Genomic DNA, 22,085 nt, shown 5'->3' on the forward strand with positions numbered 1-22,085 from the left:
GCTTTCTCAAGAGTGTTTTATTGAGCAAAGCCACAAGGTGAGGTGGCCTTAAAGTGGGAGAGAACGATAACCAGTCAATAAGATTACAAGTATAGCCACTTAGGTAGAACTGATCCAATGGCAAATCACAGAATGAGTGTGAGGTGGGAAAAAACTAAGGTCACCCAATAAGTACACAAGTACAGTCAGTCACTTGGATACTGATTAAATGGGGATCAAATGGGGAAACAAACTGCAGCGAGCACACATGGGCACACAAGGACTTTCCTGGAAGGGGTGGGTTAAGGAGGTTTGGTCCTCCACCCCAAGGTGATAGATGCCTATTTAGAATATCAATCACTGTTGTTCATCCCTAGGGGAAGTATATCAACCCACTCTGAAAGGGTCAGATTTGAACAGACACATCACCAAAGAAGAAATACAGAAGGCAAAAAAAAGCATAGGAAAATGCAAATTAAAGTCATAATTTCACTTCACACCTTTTACAACAGCTTAAAACAAATAGGGCTGAGGATGTAGTTCAACGGTAAAGTGCTTGCCTACCATGTGCAAGGCCCTGGGTTGAATACAACACACCAAAAACAAACCAAAACTCTGACAATACCAAGTGCTAACAAGGATATAAAGTAACTGCAACTCTCATACATTGTCTGGGAAAATACTACAGCTACTTTGTTAGACACTTTAGCAGTTTCTGTGAAAAACTAAGCAAATATTTGTAACCATTTTATTCATAATTAGATATTGGAAAACCAAATGTTCATCAGTTGGTGAATGTAGTATATCTATACAATGGAATTCTATTCAGCAATAAACATGTAGGAGTTTATAAACTTTTGATATATGCTACAGCATGGATGAAAGTAAAAGCATTACTTTAAATGAAATAAGCCAGACTCAAAATACATACTATGTGACTCTATTTATGGGACATTTTGAAAAAGCCAAAATAAAAGAGACAGAAATCTTATCAGTGGTTGCCAGGTTTTAGAGACAAGAGGAAGGGCTTAACTACCACAGAGAATAGGAAAATTGTTTAAAGTGATGGAAATAATCTGTATCTTCATTACAGCACTGGACATACAATTTGTAAATGTTGTGTATGTTGTCAAAATTCATATAACATAAAACTAAATAGGATGAAATGAACTATACTACCTGTAAATTGTATCTCAACAAACCTGACTTTGAACAAGAAATTTAGTCCATGTTTATGAGTGCTTGTACTGGATATAGTCCTAAGCACTTGATAAATATTCGCTGTTATTACTATGATTCATAAAAGCACCAAATATTTTTTAAAAAGCACCACATATTAATACTTCAGGATGACAATATATAACTAAATCTCTAAACTTTTAAATATGGCAATTTAAGATATGTCATGGAAAAATAATGTATCTGTATATAATGTGGATATATCAGTTCAAAAATTAGATATTGAGTCAGTATATATCATAATGTAAAGCTGTATGGCTGCCTACAAAATTGTTCACATTTGCATTTGAATTATTAGCTGTGTCAAGTGAATGAACTTATTAAATGCCAACTAAAGTTAAGATATTTTTTCCTGTTAAATAGAATTTATTTAAAAAGTTATTATAGCTAAGGCTTTCTGTTTTATAATTCTATCTCTCTCTGAGCTCAGATTTGAAGATTCTAGTACATAAAAACATAGAACATACCTTCCATATAGACTAATAGCACCCGCCGCAAAGAATTATTGTGATGATTAAGCTAAATCCATGTACTGCTACTGGTATCTAAAAAAAATAAGTTTAGATACTGCTGTTGCTACCTCTAAGAAGAAAGTTCACCACTCAGAAATAAGAAAATAACTTATTTTTAAATAGTTAAATATGAACAGACACTTCACCAAAGAAGAGATACAGATGGCAAAAAAAAACACATGAAAAGATCTCAACATCAACACCGGAAGCAAAATACAAATTAAAGTCATAATTCCACTCCACACCATTAGATTAGCAAAACCCCTAGGTTTAATCCCCAGTTATTCCCCTAGGAACGTATAAGCTTTTAAAGATGGCTGGTGAGCTGGGCATTGTGGCTTATGCCTGTAATTCCAGCAATCAGGACAGAGAGGCAAGAGGATCCTGGAGGATGGTCTCCATAGTGAGTTCAAAGCCAGCCTCCTGGACTATATTTTGAAACCCTGTCTCAATAAAAAAGGGAGGGATTTGTTTGGGGGAAATTTGTTTAAATCTGTCCCCTAGTCACGAGCTAACAAGCTACAACTACCAGAAATGGAAGAAGGAAATACCAAAACATTAAAATGACAAATGACCGGCCAGGGCTCTAGCTCAGTGGCACAGCGCCTGTCCAGCAAGAATGAGGTTGTGATTTCGATTCCCGGTAGCAAAAAAAATAAAAAAAAAAAAAGACAAATGATCAAAACAATGTTCCCCACTATTTAAATGTAAAAATAAAATTAAAGACACTGGAAATCAGTGTTACAAATATTTTAGTTGTACAAAATTTATTTTATTGATCTTAACAACTCTCAAAGCATAATCCAAGGTTCCAAGCATTGTGTAAATTTCTAAATGAGCTTCAATGTGAAACAGTTAATTCTCTATCATTTGTTTTGTTAAACCAAAGACTCCTTCCTGCTTCTACAGAGCCTGGTTACTAGAACACATCTGTAAGACACACGCCTCTAGGGCAAATGCCTGTATGTTTTAAGAATAAAATCATGCCATTTGCAGGAAAACAGATTGGACTGGAGATCATCAGGTTAAGTGAACCAGAGTCAGAAAGACAAGTGTTGTGTATGTTCCCTAATATGTAGGATCTAGGGGAAAAGATGACGTAAAAGTAAAAGGGAGACTACTAAACAAGAGGAAGGAGGTCAGGGGAGGGGGAGAGGGGAGAAAGGAAGGACAATGGGGGACTAACGTGGTCAAAGTATATTACACGCATATATGAAAGTGCCACAAAGAAACCCAATGCTCTGTAAATTTATATTCACCAATTAAAATATATATGGGGTGAGCCAAATCAAAGGAATAAAAAGTAACACCTTGTGTCTAGTTTTGCTTACAACTATATTCCCATCCCCCAAAACAGTCAGAACAGGGCCTAAAACACAACAGGAAACTCAAAGACAGGAATAACTGGAGATTACACCTAAATACTGGGGATTAAACCTACAGCCTTTGCACTGAGCTACATTCCCATCCCCTTTTAACTTTGAGACAGGGTCTCACCCAGAGATCAAACTTGCAATCCTCCTGCCTCAGTCTCCCAGAGTACTAGGATAACAGGCATGTGCCACCATGCCCAGCCAAATAACTTTTATAAAATAGTTCATTCAGCAAAATTTATACCCTATTGAGAACTTATTACACATTAAAGAATTTTAAAGACATGTTATAGTTTGTGTCTAGATGTCCCCCCAAAGCCTCATGTGGTGATGGTGGGGTGCAGGCTTTTCTGAGGCAGCTGAATCTAGAGTTTGTAATTGGTTCATTGTCTAGTGCTAGGATTGAGGGTATACAGTGATACACCTGACCTAGGGTGGGTAGCCTGCATACAATCTAAGGAAGGAAAAGAGGCTTGCTCCTCCCTTTTGCTCCTGCTGCTTTTGCTGTCTTCTGTAGCCATGAACCATTGCCCCTCTGCCATGCCACCCTGACTTGGAGCCAGCTGATTATGGACTGAAACCTCTACAAACTGTGAGCTAAATAAACCTTTCTTCCTTTAACTTTGGGTGTCAGGTATTTTTGTCTCAGCAATGAGAAAAAAGTTACTAAGACAACATGATTTGGCCCATGATTTGACATGTCATATAATTATAGGCATTATTTGGGGGTATTATTCTTTCCTCTGTCATTAAAAATAAGTAAGAATTATTGTACAATTATATCCTTTACAATGCACTCAGGTAATATGCTGACTGTAATCTCAAATCATTTCATACAGGCATGATATTTTATCTCTCATACTTAAATTTTTGAACTCAGCATTAAAAACAATACATTTTACTTCAGTGAATTGTCGCCAGGAACACACCTCAGTACAACAGGGGAAGGTTTTTGAAAATGCCTACTCCTGGAAGCTGGTTCAGGGGCAGATGTGGAGCCAGGATTATGGCAACCACTGTCTGTCTCCATGTCAGTGCTCTTTCCACACAGCAGTCACTCAGAAAGACACTACTCAATAATCTCTAACTGTTGCAAAGGAACCCTCTATCATTTACACTGAGTACACAGTAAACCTAAATTCCTCCTCCACTACTCTAAGTGTAAGAGCATGGCATCACAGAAAAACAGTATCACAACCTAAGTACGTCTCTTTTCCCTACCACTAACTGTAGTCTTCCTACAGAACAATTGAGTGATATAATTACCTCTTATGGCTAAAAGCAACCCTAAACAAAATAATTTGTATTTCCCAGAGCCAAAATAAAAACCCACATTATTTATCATGGTATTTATTCAAAGCTTTCACAATCTTTTTTTTTTTTTTTTTTTTTTTTGTCTTTTTGAGACAGGGTCTTGCTATGCAGTTCAGGCTGGCCTTAAGCTCACTTTGTATCCCAGGCTGGTCTCAAACAACGATCCTCCTGCTTCAGCCTCCTGAATGCTGGGACTACAGGCATGCACCACCACGCCCGGCTCACAATCTGACTTCTAATTACTCACCTTCCACCATCTCACTCCCAAAATGACTTCCCAAGCTTGCAATGCACCTACCTTTTTTCCTGCCCTCCCCACTATGTCTGCCTGCTGACTATACACTCTTTAGGTCTCAGTTTAAAAACCTCCTCTACAGGAAGGCGTCCCTCAGTAACCCCACTTATAATTGGTATTGTTACAAGAACTTACCATATGAATTGAAGGGGCCTTAAGAGAGCCTCTATCCAGTCCAGTGGTTTTTAAACTTTTTTAACAGCTAGATTCTTTTCTCCTTTTTGGCAATATCAGGGATTGAATCCAGGGCCTTCTTACTAAGCTATATGCCCAGCCTTTTTCTGTTTTATTTTAAGATACTATCTCACTATGTCACAGGCTGGACTTGAACTTGCAACACTTTCAAAACATCAGCATCCCAAAGTACTCAGATTAGAGGTTTGTGTCACCACTCCCAAACACAGCATAATTCTTTGAAGGTTTTTATACCTTCAGAAAATATCACAGTAGCATATGCTTATAATCCCAGCACCTCAGTGGCTGAGGCAAAATGACCACAAGTTCAAGTCCACCCTGGGTAAGTTAGCAAGACTCTATTAAAAAAAAAAAACAAAAAAAAAAAACAGCTGTATGAGGGTGTGGTGGAGACCAAGGATGTAGCTCAGTGGTGGAGCTCTTGCCTAGCACAAGCAAGGCCTCCAGGGAATCTTCTTGACACTATACACATTTAAATCTTTGCCATGTTAAGAAACCTTAAAATACTGATTCCAACTTCATTTTTAAAAGTAGGGAAAGGAAGGGCTGGGGATTTAGCTCAGCGGCAAAGCGTCTGCCTGGCAAGCGCAAGGTCGTGAGTTCGGTTCCCGGTACCGGAGAAAAAAAACCAAAAAAAAAAATAAATAAATAAAAAATAAAAAAAATAAAAATAGGGAAAGGAGATCTACAGAAAGAACTGACTTTCTTGATGTCAAGTTAATGACATGTTGTAGTCTCTCTTACTTCACAATTATTTACCAAGCATTTATGTGTCAGACATTCTTCTAGCTCCTTTCTATGCAGCAATGACTGAAAAAGATCTATTGTTTGTTTTTAGTCCATTTTGTTTTGAGACAGGTTCTCACTAGTCAGGCTGGCCTTGAACTCATGGTGATCCTCCTGTCTCAGCCTAATGAGTGCAGGGATTACAAGGGTCTGCCACCATGCCCCACTGAAAAGATGTTGATCAATCATTTCGATTTAGCCTGCAGAGAAGACAGATGGATCTTGGAGAGTAGCAGTGGATTATCATAAACTTAACCAGGTGATGACTCCATTTGCAGCTACTGTGTTAGATATGGTTCTCAGTCCAAATTCTATTAACTAGTTGTATAATCTAGGGCTACTTAAACTCTAAGCCTCTATTTTAACGCTGTAAAAAGGATAATAATCTGTATTTCACAAGATAATTCATTTGAACTACTTGTTATACTGCCAAGACCTCTTCTCAGATACTTAACAAAAAAGGGGTGTGTACACTATAGTATATACGTATATCCATACTCAACAACAAAAAGGAACTACTGATATGCCAACCTGGATTACTCTCAAAAGCATGCTGAAAGAAGCTAGTTAAAATGATTTCATACAGTATAGTCAGTCAACTTTCTGTCCCTGTGACAAAATGTGGAAAAAAAAAAAAACCTTAAAGGAGCAAAGGTTTATTTTAGTTCATGGTTTCAGTCCTACTCAGCTGGTTCCATTACTTTCAAGTTAATGGTGAGGCAGAAATATCATGGTGGAAAGACAGGCAAGGAAAACTGCTTTCCTGGTAACATCCAGGAAGCAAGAGACAAAAGGGCCTGCGGTCAAGGTACAGTCCCCACCAGCATGCATCCATGGCCCACTCCTCTAAGCTTCCACCACCTCCCAATGCCATCCAACTGCGCCCCAGCATGGATTAATACATTGACTAAGTTAGAGCCCTCATAATCCAATCACCTTTGGACATCCTATATCTAACCAGTGCTTCAGGAGGGACCAAGCCTTCAGTGAATATGAGGTTCAGGGGACATTCTTGATCCAAACCACAACATGTATGATTCTATGATTTTTGCTTGTTTGTTTGTTTGTTTGTGACAGGGTCTTGGTGCATAATCCAGGCTAGCCTCAAACTCACAGTGATCCTCCTGCCTCAGCCTCCTGCGTGCTGGGATTCCACTACGCCTGGCTTACATGATATTTCTTGAAGGGACAAAACTATATTAATGTAGCCAGGCATGATGGTGTATGCCTATAATCCTAGGACTCTGGGAAGCTGAGGCAAGAGGATTCCAAGTTCAAGACCTGCCTAGAGGGATGGGGATTTAGCTCAGCAGCAAAGCGCCTGCCTGGCAAGAGCAAGGTTGTGAGTTCGATTCCTGGTACCCGAAAAAAAAAAAAAAAAAGACCTGCCTAGACAACAGCAGTTTTAACCAGACCCTGTATCAAAATAAAAATATTTTTTAAAGGGCTAGGATTATAGCTCAGTGCAAAGGTCCTGCATTCAATTCTAGGGGGCAATGGCTTTAACAGTGCAAAAACACATCGTTCCAGCCAATAATCATGAGAAAACATAACAAAAAAAATCATATTGATGAACATTCTACAACATTCCTGATAGGTACTCTTCAAGCATATCAAGGTAAAAGGGGGGGGGACCATCTTTTAAGTAGATTAAGAAACATAACTAAGTGCAGTTTAGCATACACTGGGTTGGCTCCTGGAACAATAAAAGGGCACTAATAGAAAAGCCAGATAAGTCAGACATGGTGGTCCACGCCTGTAATCCCAGCACTTGGGAGGCTGAGGCAGGAGGATCATTGTGAATTCAAGACCAGCCTGGGCTACAAAGTGAGCGCAAGACCAACCTGAACTGCATAGTGAGACCCTGTCTCAAAAAGACCAAAAGAAAAAAAAAAAAAAAAAGAAAAGCCAGAGAAACCCCATCAAACACTGCAGTCGTGTAAATAGTACTGTACCAATGTTGTAACAAAGAGAGGGGGTGGTGGAGAGAGAAAGAGGGCACACAGGTGCGTGAGAGCATTTCCACTGGACAGCACACAGCAGCAACTATATTTTCTAATCATACCTTGTAAAGACACTCATGAAAGAGGACTTCCACAACTACTTCACAAAGTGTTGAGAATGGTGGAATAAGTGTACACCAAGGAAAAGGATGTATTTTGCAAGAGATTAATAGCAACGTATCTTTTCTGTCATAATTTCTTAAAATTTAAATGCTGTTTATTTCGATCACCCCTTATATGTTAACAGCCTACAAATAACATTTGAGAATTAGGAAGTCTAGGCATGGTGGTGCACGACTGTAATCCCAGTTACTTGAGAGGCTGAGGTAGGAAGATTATGAGTTCAACACCAGCCTAGGCAATTTAGCAAGACCCTCCTCAAAATCAAATAAAAAGAGATGGGGATGTAGTTCAGTACTAGAATGATTGCTTACCATGTGTGAGGCCCTGAAATCAACTTCCAGTACTGCAAAACAAACAATTTATGAAGACATTTTATTCAATCAATTTTATTTTCTTTTTGTTTTTGTACCGGGAATTGAACTCAGGACCCTGTGCTTGTGAGGTAGACACTGTGCGGCTGAGCTACATTCCCAGCCCTCAAACAATTTTCAAAACATACACAAAACCCTGTTAATGCTGGGTATGGTGGTGCCCTCTGTGGTCCCAGCACCCGGGAGGTTTAGGCAGGAGGATCGCATGAGTTCAAGGGCAGCCTACACTACAGTGTGAGACTCTGTCTCAAAAAAAAAAAGAAAAACCCTGTTAAGACTTACTTTTATTGCTGATATCACACTCCAAGCTTTAATCATCTCGCCCCTACATCACTGAAGCAAGAGAAGTAGCTTCTTGCTTTTATCATCCCTCCCTCCTGTAAACTAGTCTCAAAAGAGCAGTCAAAAGTACTTCCTTTAAAAGATACGTCAGATCACAGTACTCCCCTGCTTTAAAGCTCTCTCCCAGCTCCTCTTTTCACACAAAATTAAAATCTTTATTAACTGCTTACAAGGACAGCAGTTAATAAAGGTTTATGATGATTTTATCTTAGCACTTCCTGCTTGATCCTCCCTTGTAGTCCCAGGAACCTCAAGCATTCTTTCTCCTTAAGTCTTTGTACAAACTGTTCTCACAGTCTAGAGAACTTTTCTGTTAGATGTCCAGAGCTAACTCCTTTACTTCCTGTCGCAATACTGACACAATACTGGCTGCTGGTTTGTTCACTGTTCTCTATCTGCATGCAACAGAACTTACAGTCTTCTTCACCACCCTAAGTAAACCATTTGGCCAATGAAGTAACAAATATAACACAAGGAGAAGCTTCAAAATGTCAGCACATATGGCCTTGTCCTCTCTTGTTACTGTAACCTTTTTGTTTTAACTGATGATTATCTTTATTTATTTGTTTGTGTATTTTTTAGAGACAAGGTCTCACTATGCAGTTCAGGTCAGCCTGGAGCTCATGTTGTAGCCCAGGCTGGTCTCGAACTCAAAACGATCCTTCTGCCTCAGCCTCCAAAGTGCTGGGATTACAAGCATGTACACGCTTTGCAACCCTTTTTTTCTACACTGGACTATGAGAGCCACATGGAGCGGCCCTCCCCATGTGAATGAACCAACCTAACTTATATGTGGAGTACCAGCTCAGTCAACCCGAATCACAATAATCACGAAGTCCAGCAACAGAATCACAAAATACATCTAGCTGCTCAAAAATTGTAACTTGTCTAAGGACACATGATTAGTAAATATAAAGCCACGATTTAAATCCTTACTCACTTCAGAACCTTATGCCCTTTTTATAACATCTCAAATTTTTAAAGCCTTAAAAATATCTTGAACTTTAGAATGTAATTTGAATAACCTCAACGAACATTCCCCACATTTATTTAAGGATAATAAAATACGCAAATACAATCTGCTACACAGATTAAAAACTGATACAATTAGAAGTTAGTAAACTCTCAAGATTTATCAACCTCTCTGCTTTTGCTTTTTTCCCCACTACATTTTCTGCCTATCCTTCAAGATTCTGCTAGAGTTCATACAACAAATCTAAAAAAAAAAAAAAAAACTATGAAATTATAAAACCTTTAAAAACAGAAAAAAGAATGGTGAGGAGGGTATGTCTTACCAAGTTATTTCAACTAAGTAAATGTTAAGAATAAATAGAATAGGATATTTTTAGAAGAGGTAAAAGTATATAAAAACTTAGGTTACAATAAAAAGCATCAATAAAAACATATTCCAGTTTATGTGGAAAAAAAAATATCACAGATGGAAGATCTGCTAACCATTTTTCTAAAATCCTTTGTATCACATTATTCCAATTAGAGATTTCAATTTTTTTAACGCCCCCCCAAAAAAAACATAGATAGACATTGATATAATAATTGATAAGGAGCCAGTGTAGTGGCCCATACCTGTAATCCCAGGGTAATCCCAGCACTTGGGAGGCTGAGACATAAGGATTGCCACAAATTTGAGGCCAGCCTGGCCTACATGGTGAGTTCAGGGACAGCCTAAACTACATAGCAAGAACCTGTCTCAGGAAACAAACAAACAAAAAAAAAGGTAAGGAACGCCTTTCTAGCTATGGCACTTTAAGCAGAAAAAAAGTAAAGGAAATGAATGAAATATGGCTCCCTAAATTTAAAAAGCACCATGATTGAAGCTAAGGCAAAGGATAAGTAGGGGAAAAACAATGACAAGAAGTCCAGACAACTATTTTAAACACATTTGCCAAAATTCAGCAAAAGTTTTACAAAAAAAAATAGAATCCTCACTTGACTTTTAAAAAATCAAAACTAAAAATCCTTGACAATGTATTATGGGCAAGTAAAACATAAGATACAGCATGGAGCACCAACAGCAGGCTCAGCTCAAAGAAAATGGCCTGGGACCCTCCAGCAATAGACCAACCGATAGCTAAATGGAAAAGCCACACTTTTAGTTTGTACACCCTGTTAAAGGAGTCATCAGCAGAATGTGTACTTTTCAAATATTTCATAGACATGTGTAAAGTGTTTTAAATTCAATTTCTCCCTTTAGAAAAGCACAGGTTGGTTATTGAATGTCACATACAGGCCAGTCCCAATTACCGTTCCTTCTCACTCCACTTCACAGCCAAACTAACTCAAAATTCTCTCTCTTCTACTCCCACTCATTTTTCAGCTCACTCTAACCCTGCCCCTGTTAGGACTCTAAATTTTTTCTACTTAAAAGTCAACAATCTCATAGGACTAAATCCAATTAACACTTTCAGAAATACCTCCTTGTCTTCCCTGAAGCCAGGCTATGCTCTCCTGCTCTTCCTCAGCTTTCCCTGCCACACTTCCTCACTACTCAGCACTGGAGGTCCTAACAGCTCCAAGTTGTGCCCCCACTGCAGGCTCTCTCTAGGCAAATCTGCCCATGTCTGGGGCTTCAAACTACCAAGTCAAAATATAAAGGTTAAAAACTATCTATGCTCCACCATCCTTGGCAATTCCCTTAAATGGACTCTTTAAGTACGTTTTTCCACATTAACAGGCTATACACTGGTGACTGATACTGTATACCATCTGGATATAATTAACCACTTTTTCCTCCAACATTTAAGTACATATTTTTTCTCCTTACTCCCTACTTAAAACCCATCAAACCAGGTGCTGTGGCACCTGCCTGGAATCCCAGCACTCTGGAGGCTGAAGCTAGATTGCCCTGATTTCAAAGTCAGCCTGGGCTACATAGAGAGTTCAAGCTGTCATACAAAGAGAGGGGGGGAAAGAAAGAAAGAAAGAAAGAAAGAAAGCATTATTAGCCTACTCTACTTAGAATAAAATTTAAAATATTTTACTACAGCCTACAATATCTTATATGACCTGATACACGCCATCCTCATCTCTGTGTACTGCCCTCCAAAGTAGGCTTTCATTTCCAAACTATTCTCCTTCTACCTATGAACCTGAACACTCAACACTTTCCCTGTCGACTGTGCCTGAGGCTGTGCCTTTCCCTAACATACCCATCCGTTCTTACAACTGGGTGATTCAGAGACAGGTCCCAGACTTTCTAGTTAAGAGTCATCTGTGTCCTGCAGCATGAGAGAGTATTGGTGATAAATATAAATGTTATGAACAATGGGGTAAAACAAATCCCATTGTGACCTTGGAAAGTTGAATTAAAATGATTAAATTGGGGAGAGATAAAAAGCTTCACACAGAGAAATACTGAATGCATCATAAATAAAAAATGTATTCTGGTCTCTATAGATTTTGAATACAAAAAAGAGATTTAAATTAAAAGATTAAAGTACAAATAAAGACTTATGACAATCTCACAGGTCTCTACGATCTAAAAGTCACTAGACCAAGTACTTACCCAAATATCTAAAAGTACCAAAAAGTTTTAAAACAAAGATATTTATTTAACAGTGAATAGTATGCATTTAAAAATATTAAAATTCTACTGGGTAGAGTTGCAAACATCTGTAATTCTAGCTACTCTAACTAAGGAGAATTGAAAGTTCAAGGAATTTGGAAAGAGCTGTCTCAAAAATAAATAAATAAATAAAAGTGGTTAGGTTAGACAACACGATACTCTACATAGAAGACCCCTAACAGTCCACTAAAAAACTGCTAGATTTAACAAATAAATTCAGTAGCACAGCTGGACACAAAGTCAACACTCAGAAATCAATAGCATTCCTGTACATGAATAACAAACTCACAGAGAGAGAAATTAGGAAAACAATACCCTTCACAATAGCATCCAAAAAATGAAATACCTAGGAATCAATCTAACAAAGGAAGTAAAAGACCTCTACATTGAAAACTACAGTACTCTGAAAAAGGAGATTGAAGCGGGTACCAGAAAATGAAAAGATACCCCATGCTCTTCAGTAGGAAGAATCAATATAGTGAAAATGACCATACTTCCAAAACTGTTATGTAGATTTAGTGCAATTCCAATCAAAACTCCAATAGTATATCTCACAGAATTAGAGAAAACAATCCTAAAATTCATTTGGAACCACAAGAGACAGAGGGAATAACAAAGGCAATTCTGGGCAACAAAGGCATCACAATCCCTGACTTGGAATTATACTGTCAAGCTACTGTGATAAAAACAGCATAATACTGGCAAAGAAACAGACCTGAAGATCAATGGAACACATTAGAAAATGCAGAAACAACTCCAGACATACTCAGCCACCTTCTCTTTGATAAAGATGCCAAATACATTCACTGGAAAAAGACAGCCTCTTTAATAAATGGTGCTGTAAAAGCTGGCTATGCAAGGGGCAAAGATTAAAATTGGACCCATATTTTTCACCATTCACTAAACTAAATTCAAAGAGGATTGATCTAAATATTAAAACAGAAACATTAAATTTACTAGAAGATAGAATAGGTAAAAAGCTTAAAGATATTGGTATAGGCAAAGACTTTATGAATAAAAACCCAATCACACAGGAACTATCACAAAGAATCAAAAACTAGGATCTCATCTTATTAAAAAGTTTTTGCATAGCAGAAAAACCACCAACAGAGTGAAGAGACAACCCACAATGTGAGGAAAAAAAATGTTTGCCAGCTGTTCCTCAGACAAAGGATTACTATCAAGAACATACAAAGAACTCAAAAAAATCAGACTTCCCAAATTTAAAGACCCATTCCAAAAACGGGCATCTGAAATGAATACGCACTTCCCTGATGAAGAAATACAAACAGCAAATAAATATATGAAAAAATATTCAACATCACTGGTCATTTGAGAGATGCAAATTAAAACAACTCTGAGATCCCATCTCACCCTAAAAAGAATGGCTATTATCTAGAAATCAACCAATAAAAAATGCTGGAGGGGCTGCAGGGAAAAGGGAACCCTTCTCTACTGTTGGTGGGAGTGTAGACTGGTACAACCACTGTGGAAATCAGTGTGGACATTCTTCAGCAAACAAAGACTGGAAGTCCCACTTGACCCAGCCTTTCCCCTTGTGGGTGTTTTCCCAGAAGAATTAAAAATACCATATCACAGTGATATATGTGCACCCATGTTTATAGCAGCACAATTTGTAATAACTAGATCTCAGAAACAAACAAATGCCCATTGATCAAGAAATGGATAAAAAAGATACAGTCTTTTTATAAATTCAATACTACTCAGCCATAAAGAAGGTTAAACTTGAGACTTTTATAGGTAAATGGATGCAACTTGTCTCAGTTTACTTTGCTCTTATTACTGAGACAAAATACCTGATACCCAAGTTTAAAGGAGGAAAGGTTTATGCTCACAGTTTGTGCAGTTTTCAGTTCATAATCAGCTGGCTCCAATGCAGAGCGGCACATGGCAGAGGGCAAGTTTATGGTTGACAGGAGAACTGCAAAAGCAACAAGAGCAGAAAGGGAGGAGAGAGAAAACAAGTCTCTTTCCTTCCCTTATACTGTATGCAAACTACCTGCCCCAGGGTAGGTGTAGCACTCACACCCATAATCCCAGCATTGGACCATAAATCAACCACAAACTCTAAAAGCCTACACCCGTGACTGCATGAGGTTTTGGGGGGACATCTAGACACAAATCATAACACAACCGGAGAACATATTCATAAGTGAAATAAACCAGATGCACATGTGTAAACATTGTATTGTTTCCCTAGTGTGAGAAGTTAAGAGTAAATAAGATCCAAAATGTACAATAGATATTATAAAATGGGAAGAAACTTCAAAAGGAAAGAGAAACTGGGATGAGGGAATGGACAAAAGAAGGGAAAAGCAAAAAAATAAATATTTATATATATACATATATAATAGTTAAGATAGTTATACTACTAATTTCTCTTAGCTCATTGAAAAGAAAGATCTATGCTAATATTGTTGAAACAATTAAATGCCAATATCTTGTACTTTAAGTAACTAATTTAAAGATAACAATGTGCAATGTATTAACCCTTGTTACCCTCCTATTATCTTGCATTTTCAATTTTTTCTCTCTAAAATAAAAATTTTTTTTCCTCTTTAAAATAAAATTTCAATTTTTTTTCTCTTTAAAATAAAAATAAAAATGGTTAAGGACACAACTCAGTGTTAGAGTACCCCTGTGTTTGACTGCCAGTACCAAGAAAAAAAAAATCCACACAAAACTTATTAAATTCTTATTGCTTTATCAAAATTCCTAGAATTATTTTTCAAAGAACAAAATGCTTTATTACTTGCATTGGTAAAAATGAACCCATATGTGAAAAGTGAAAGGGATACTACCAATAATCCTAAAGTAGTTACCATTATATAGCATAAAATGGGAAGAACTCTGTGAAAAACAACTAAATTAACTAAATTGCCTCGGCTGGGCTTGAATTCCATTCCCTCAGCTTCCCAGTGAACTGGGAAGCTATCACTTCTGACTTAAAAGCTACTTTATATAAAGTTCAATGTCATTTGCAGTTTTTAAAAGGCTAGGATAATAAAACCATTAAAAGAAATTAGAAAACATAAAAATATCTCTATTTTATTGGTTCTTTATTCCAATGCCATACCTAGAAAAGAAGCAGACCATAAAGTACTTTAAATCGTCTCTTTTTTTTGTAATTTTGAGAGGCAAGGTCTTGCTAAGTCACTAAATTGTCCAGGCTGGGCTCAAATTTGCCCTCCTAACTGTAGCCTTGGCCCCCAAAAGCGCTGGGATTATAGGCCTGTGCCACCATGCCACTTTCCTAAAGGTTACTGTATTCAAACTATTTTTTAAAATGGCAGTATACTTTGTGAACCCATAAAAACTTTTTTTTAGACCATGTCTTGCTATGTTGTCCTTGCTGGTCTTGAACTCCTGGCTCAGTCAGCCTTCCTTCCTCACTCAGCCTGATGGGTCCAGAGGAAAGTGTCACCATACCCAGTTAAACACTGGCACTTTTATTACAGTCTAAAATTAAACTGTGTATGTTGACTACAGATAGAAAATACATAGGTAGCAAAAAATAATTTTGAAAAGTCACCTACAATCTCACACATTTACTTTGTGAAAGTTAAATAAAAACATTTAAAGCTTATTATGTTTGTCATGCTACATACTTTTTAGAAAAACTGACTGAGAAATATCTGAATATTAAATATCATTAACATTACATTTAACAATCACTCCAGTATCAAAGTGCACCATCCCTAAGCCCAGGTTTCAGGTAACCTAAGGGAAAGGGATTCATTTAATCCATTCTCATGATCCTGGGTATCAGAGTGCACAGCTGTCAACCTCAAATGCTACTTCAACCCACTTCTGCTTCATGGTGACACAAATTCCAAGCACTAAATAACACCTCAGAGAATTCAAGGGTGTAAGCCACTTACAACATTATAACTTTAAACAGCTCATCTGCTGGAACAGTTATTTTGCCAGCTCCAAGACTGAACCATTTCTTGAGTTGCAGAGAGCAAGGTCAGTCTTTCATAATTACCATTTCATTTTGATTTTTTAATCTGTGAGCACACTACCCTTCTGGATAATTAACACACAACATAATCCAAACTCATTTATGTAAGTACCCTTAAGGTCATGCATTAAAGCATGAAGAATTTTTTTTTTTGGTACTGGGAATCAAAATCAGGACCTTGTGCTTGCTCCCCAGCTGTTTCCTCGTTGTTTTTCTTTTTCATATTTTACCTTAGACTTTGTCTAAATACATGTCTTTTTTGCAATTTCTTTTTTTTTTTTTTTTTTTTTTGGTGCTAGGAATCGAACTCGGGACCTTGTGCTTGTGCCACTGAGCTATACCCCTGGCCTCTTCCTCATTTTTTGTAGAGCCAGTTTTAGTAAAAGTTCTTAGGGCCAGGGATATAGCTCAGTGGCACAATGCCTGCCCGACAAGCACAAGGTCCTGAGTTGGATTCCTGGTACCAAAAAAAAAATGTTGAAACAATTCACTTACCCTCTCCTCCAGTTTTCACATATTAGTCGTGAAATGTAACATACCGAGGACATCATATGCACTATAAAACAAGATTTTTAAAAAATCCAGTACAAGTGAAGGTCATTTCACAATAGGCCTACATGCCAGTGTTTTAAAAAAACAAGCTCTTGCATATGAAATTTCTGGAACAAAGAAGTATACCATCTAAAAGTGTTCTTAAATTTCTGTACAATTTTTTAAAGCTATTGGTCGTATTTTACATTCCCTTTATTTAAAAGCCTCAGAAACAGTTTGGAAAACAAGTGGCCCAGCCTTCTATTTTAGTAAGCATAACCTTACACACCAATGCTAAAGAACCATAGCCAGTTACAAAATAAGGAATTTCAAATACAGGAAGCTTTCCTGTAACTCTTGAGGTGTTTAGTTCTAAGTTACATTGTCCACAGGGTGGCAGTCTCATAGTCTTAACCTTGTGACTGGATTCAGTGTACAATTTCAGCGTTCAAAAAGACACACAGGCAAGAAATATAATATCTGACCAACCCTAAGAACAAAATATCCTGTCTTCCCCCCAAATGTCTGTGCTTCATAACTTTCCTATTTTGTTTTAGAAGTTTTTACTCTCTGGCATCTTAAATTATTTCCTCAGTGACCCTCTTGGGGATCTTTCCCTTTCTACTCTGCTGCCATCACCCTATTTATAGAAAGACTAAACCCAAGGAGAGCTGTTAGGAGACTACTATACTGCAAGAGACCTCAGCGTTGGTCAGGGCCGCATCTAGTAGAGCGGGAACAGAAACAGAATGGGAAGGTGCAGACAGACACTACAGGAATAAGCCTTCCACCCACGACTTCATCCTGCACTGGACCACTGAATTAATTCCGTCCGAGCAACCATTTTACCAGAAATCCCTTTTCCAAGCTAAGTAAAACTCCTTAGTCCACAATTTTAGGTCCTTTCAAAATCTTTGTCAAGAGTCAAAAACATCTGTAAAACAAACTGCTTTGAACAGACCTTGATTTTAATTCATTTAATTACTCAAATGTTCCCTGAATGTTCATCAGGTGCCATGCACTGCTCCAAGTCTGGTGATACAGAAGGAAGAACTCGAGGGCCCCACTCTGAAATTACACTTTTGACAGGGCAGTCCATCAAGGTTAGGGGCCAAAGCCCACAGGCATAGGTAAGGGGGTGAGCATCCTCCAAAGTAAGTTGTGGCTGGCTGAGGCAGGAGTTTGGACTGGGGAGCGGGTATGAGGAAAGACCATCACAGATCTGCCAGAGCACTGACATTGTTCCCTAATCTATTTCTGCAGCCCTGTTTCCCTTTCCTATCCTACTTGTTCTCTCAGCTCAGCCAAAATGTGCTAGCAACCGTTAAAGCACCTCTGCTTCTGTCTGCTTCCTCTGAATGCCTTGTTCCCTCCCTCCTACAACCAACAAAAGTTGAACCAGCCTTCTAAGTCACCTCAAAGGCAGCCTCCAGGAGTGGCCTTTCCCACTGCTCACACAAATGGTGTGAATTTTGGAGACTGACCCTTGATTTGGCCCCCTCTGAGTGTGTATCACACTGTGCATTGTAACGTGCTATTTGTATCTAACTGCTTCCATTCTTATTTACAGAGCACCTGCTTTATTCTTGACATTACCTAGAAATGAGAGCTTCACTGTCATTCCATCATTAAAGTTTGTAATAACCAAAGGCTAACTGTAAAATCTACAAATAAAATATTCTAATCCTTTTTACTGCTTCAATCTTTAACTCTTTCTGAGATATATCATGAAGTATATTTGAAGTAAACACAATTCAATGTTTTTCACCATATTTATATAGAGGTACACAACCATCACTTTTAGTCACCCTAATTGTACCTACATTAGCAGGCACCCTCCCACTCTCTTTCTAATCTAAGGCAACTACTAATGCTATTTCTCTATATATTTCTTTATTCCATATATCTTATATAAATGTAATCATACAATTTTTTTTCACTACTGGAAACTGAACCCAAGGCCTTCACACTGATCTATATCCCCAGTCCTTTTGCTTGGTTTTTGTTTTTCTTCCAGTACCAGGAATCGAACTCACAACCTTGCGCTTGCCAGGCAGGCGCTGTGCCGCCGAGCTAAATCCCCAGCCCCTCTCCAACCCCTCCCCAGCCCTTCTGTTATTATTTTGAGGTGGGGTCTTGTGACCCTCATGCCTCAGCCTCCAAAAGTGCTGGGATTACAGTCATGCATCACTGCACTCAGAAAAATGAAAATGCCTAGCGCTTCTTTTACTCAATGCCATGCTCTTGCGGGGCATGATGGTGCATGCCTGTAATCCCAACACTTGGGAGGCTGTGGCAGGAGGATCGTTGCAAGTTCGAGACCAGCCTGGGCCACAAAGTGCGCTCAAGGTCAGCCTGAACTCCATAGCAAGACACTGTATCAAAAAGGCAAAAAAGAAAAAATTTATTTAAGAAAGTCATGTTCTTGCTGGCATGCCCAATCTTTTGGCTTGCCCAGGTAAACCGAGTAAAGAGGAATTACTCTGGGCCATATATAAAGTACACAGCACAGTTACTATATAAAAATTATACATATATATCCACAACATTATAAAAAAGGAGAGCAGCCAGGCATGGTGGCACATGCCTATAATCCCAGCACTCAGAAGGCTGAGGCAGGAGGACTGCTTTGAGTTCAAGGCCAGCCTAAATTGTATACTAAAACCCTGTCTCAAAGAGACAAAAAAAAAAAGGGGGGGGCAAATGGCCTGCAGGCCACTGGTTGAGTATACAACAATAGTATATACAGTAGTATATACATATACAATGATAGATACAATGATAGTATACAATGTTCTTCAAACTCATCCATGTGGTGGTATGCATCAGTACTTCACTCCTTTTTATTGGCAAATAATATTCCCTAGTATGTATACACAATTTATTCATTCATCAGTTGATGGACATTTAGGCTGCTTCACTTTTTGCATGATACTATAAACATCTGTGTACAAGTTTTGGTGCAGGCATATGTTTCATTTAACCTAGCAATGGAAATGCTGGGTCATATGGTACCACTGTGTCTAACATTTTAAAGAACTACCTAACTTTTCCAATGTGACTGTACCAGTCCACATTTCCACTAGCAGCGTATGAGGGTTCCAAATGTACACACTGAGTCTTATAGAACAAGAACAATCTCCTTGTTTCTGTATTATTTGAATCTTCTTAAAAAAGATTCTTCACATATTACAGCTATATGTATCTACGTTCAGGCTTTTCAAAGAGGGGTTTTTAAAAATTCCAGTGACATAAAAAGGTCGCTCCTTGATAAAAGAACCTGTTACCTAGTCAAAGTGACCAGGTTAAAATTCCTTTCTAAGTTCCCAGCTTGACCTGTCATGCCTCTGCCTCCAGGCACTCTGTGCTCCTGCCAAACCAGACCACTTGGAAGCCTCCCGGTACTCCTTCTCCCTCCACCTCAGCCATGGCTCACATTCCCCGCCACGAGAAATCCAACCAGTTCTTCAAGGCCCAAGGCAAACACCCTTCCCTCCTCTGCTCTTCTCTCCAGGGTGCTTTCCCACAGCACGACTCATTCCCTCCCTGTGTGCTCCAGGAGCAACTGTGTATCTCTGATGTTACATGCCCCACCTGGTACACAACTACAACACACCACCCCTGTCTTGTAGGAGGATGTTGTTACCTAATATTCTCTTCACCTCACCCCATGTATACACAGTCCTATGACTAGTTACAAGCACTGAGTGCTTCTTTTAAAGTAACATCCATTTTAGCACCATTTACTACAACACGAAGTCATTACAAAAATTCTGCCCTCTGTAGAGACAAGGTAGATTTCTTTCCAACTTCAAACGTAATTCTTTAGTAAAGTCTTTAATAACACTACACCACTCCTTATTTAAATGAAACGCTTTCACTTTCATTACCTATTTAAAAACTGGTCAATAATTCCTGCACCTCCATCTAAAGTTTGTGATTAACACATATTACCAAGAACTTATGGCTCTAAAGTACAGAGACGAAAGAGCTCCACGAGGTCACAAAGTAACCACAAGAGTCACAATGTGATTACATTCAGTATTCTACCTAGCAGCTACTAACAAAACAGATCCGAATATCACTAACTTCAAAAGCATCTGATGGCACATGGCGTGTAGCAAATGATCAGAATATTTAAATTCATGAAGATGATTTAAATTGCTTTTTTGGGGGGTCGTTTTGAGACAGGGTCTCGGCTATGCAGTTCAGGCTGGCCTTGAGGTCACTTTGTAGCCCAGGCTGGTCTCAAACTCGCAATGATCCTCCTACCTCTGCCTCCCAAGTGCTGGGATTACGGGCGTACGCCACCACGCCTGGCTTTAAATTGGTTTTAATTGTGGCAATTTGTTCGTGCTTTTTTACAGAAAGTAAAGCTAATTCTTAATTGTACAGATAACATTAACAAATATTTTCAAACTGTGTATTTAAAGCTATAAAATAAGAACACACAACCAAAACTTCTGCTCTTAGTAAGGACTCTGACTAGAACCTATCCTCAAAAGTCATTTTTTCCGTCTTTCTTTCCAGAGACCTGATAGACTAAACATTATAGCTGCCCCTATTTTCTACTCTCAACTTGCATTTAAGATAACGCTTTTGTTTCATTTACGGCTCACATGTTGCTGACACAGCTGCCCCTTCTTTGTAATAAACACAGGGCTTCTATATTTAAAAATACAGTGAAACTTTGTTATAACATCCCCTCCCCGTCTCTGGCCAATTTCTCTCTTCCAAGCTCCACCTCCACTAATCATTAGTCTTTTTGGAAAGTCAATTCCTTCTTTAAAGGCATCTCATCACAGTGGTATTTTTCTGCTATGTAGTTCACTGTGGCTGCTTTACAGGGGTGGGAGGGCGAGTGTCAAGCGGGCCGGCCGGACGCACGCAGCCACTGGGGTGATCCAGAGGTAGAGCAGGCCGGAAGGACGGTGCGACCCGAGGGGTACTCCAGAGGGGGTCTCGCACGCGCCCCATGGTCCGATCTCTGCAAGGGCCACGGGACGCCCCGGGAGGGCACCCCCGCCCCGCACCTCCCGGGGAGTCAGAGCGGCGGCCCAGCTGGGTGTGGGCCTTCGAGGCGGACGGGGAGGGGATCAGCCGGGCCGGAGTTAATCATCACCCCCGAGCCTCTGGAAAACTACGCGCGGGGCAGGCGGGGCGGGGAGCAGCCGGGAGAAAGTGAAACCCCCGCCCGCACTGCCGGGCGCTCCGAGCTCCCACGGCTGCGGCCCCGCCGAAGGCGCCACCAAAATCCACACCAAACCAGTTTTTCACAAACTCAGTCTTCCAGGGTTGCAGAGAAGTTAGCCAAAGCCACTGAAAATTAAGTAACTCGGCTGCCCAAGTGCAGTTTTAAAAACAGAAGGCCATTCCCATACCGGGAGTCGAACCCGGGCCGCCTGGGTGAAAACCAGGAATCCTAACCGCTAGACCATATGGGAAGCGTTGTGG

General features: G+C 39.1%; 1 non-coding gene across 1 annotated transcript; it reads right to left on the reverse strand.

Annotated features, from left to right (window-relative positions):
* Nucleotides 1-22,003: 22,003 nt before the first annotated feature.
* Trnae-uuc lies at nt 22,004-22,075 on the reverse strand. The gene has a single exon. It is a non-coding gene; the product is annotated as a tRNA-Glu (tRNA).
* Between the last annotated feature and the right edge of the window lie 10 nt (nt 22,076-22,085).

This window comes from Chinchilla lanigera, unplaced genomic scaffold (genome assembly GCF_000276665.1).
Source record: "Chinchilla lanigera isolate Chin_1 unplaced genomic scaffold, ChiLan1.0 scaffold00003, whole genome shotgun sequence".
NCBI classification, from domain to species: Eukaryota; Metazoa; Chordata; class Mammalia; order Rodentia; family Chinchillidae; genus Chinchilla; species Chinchilla lanigera.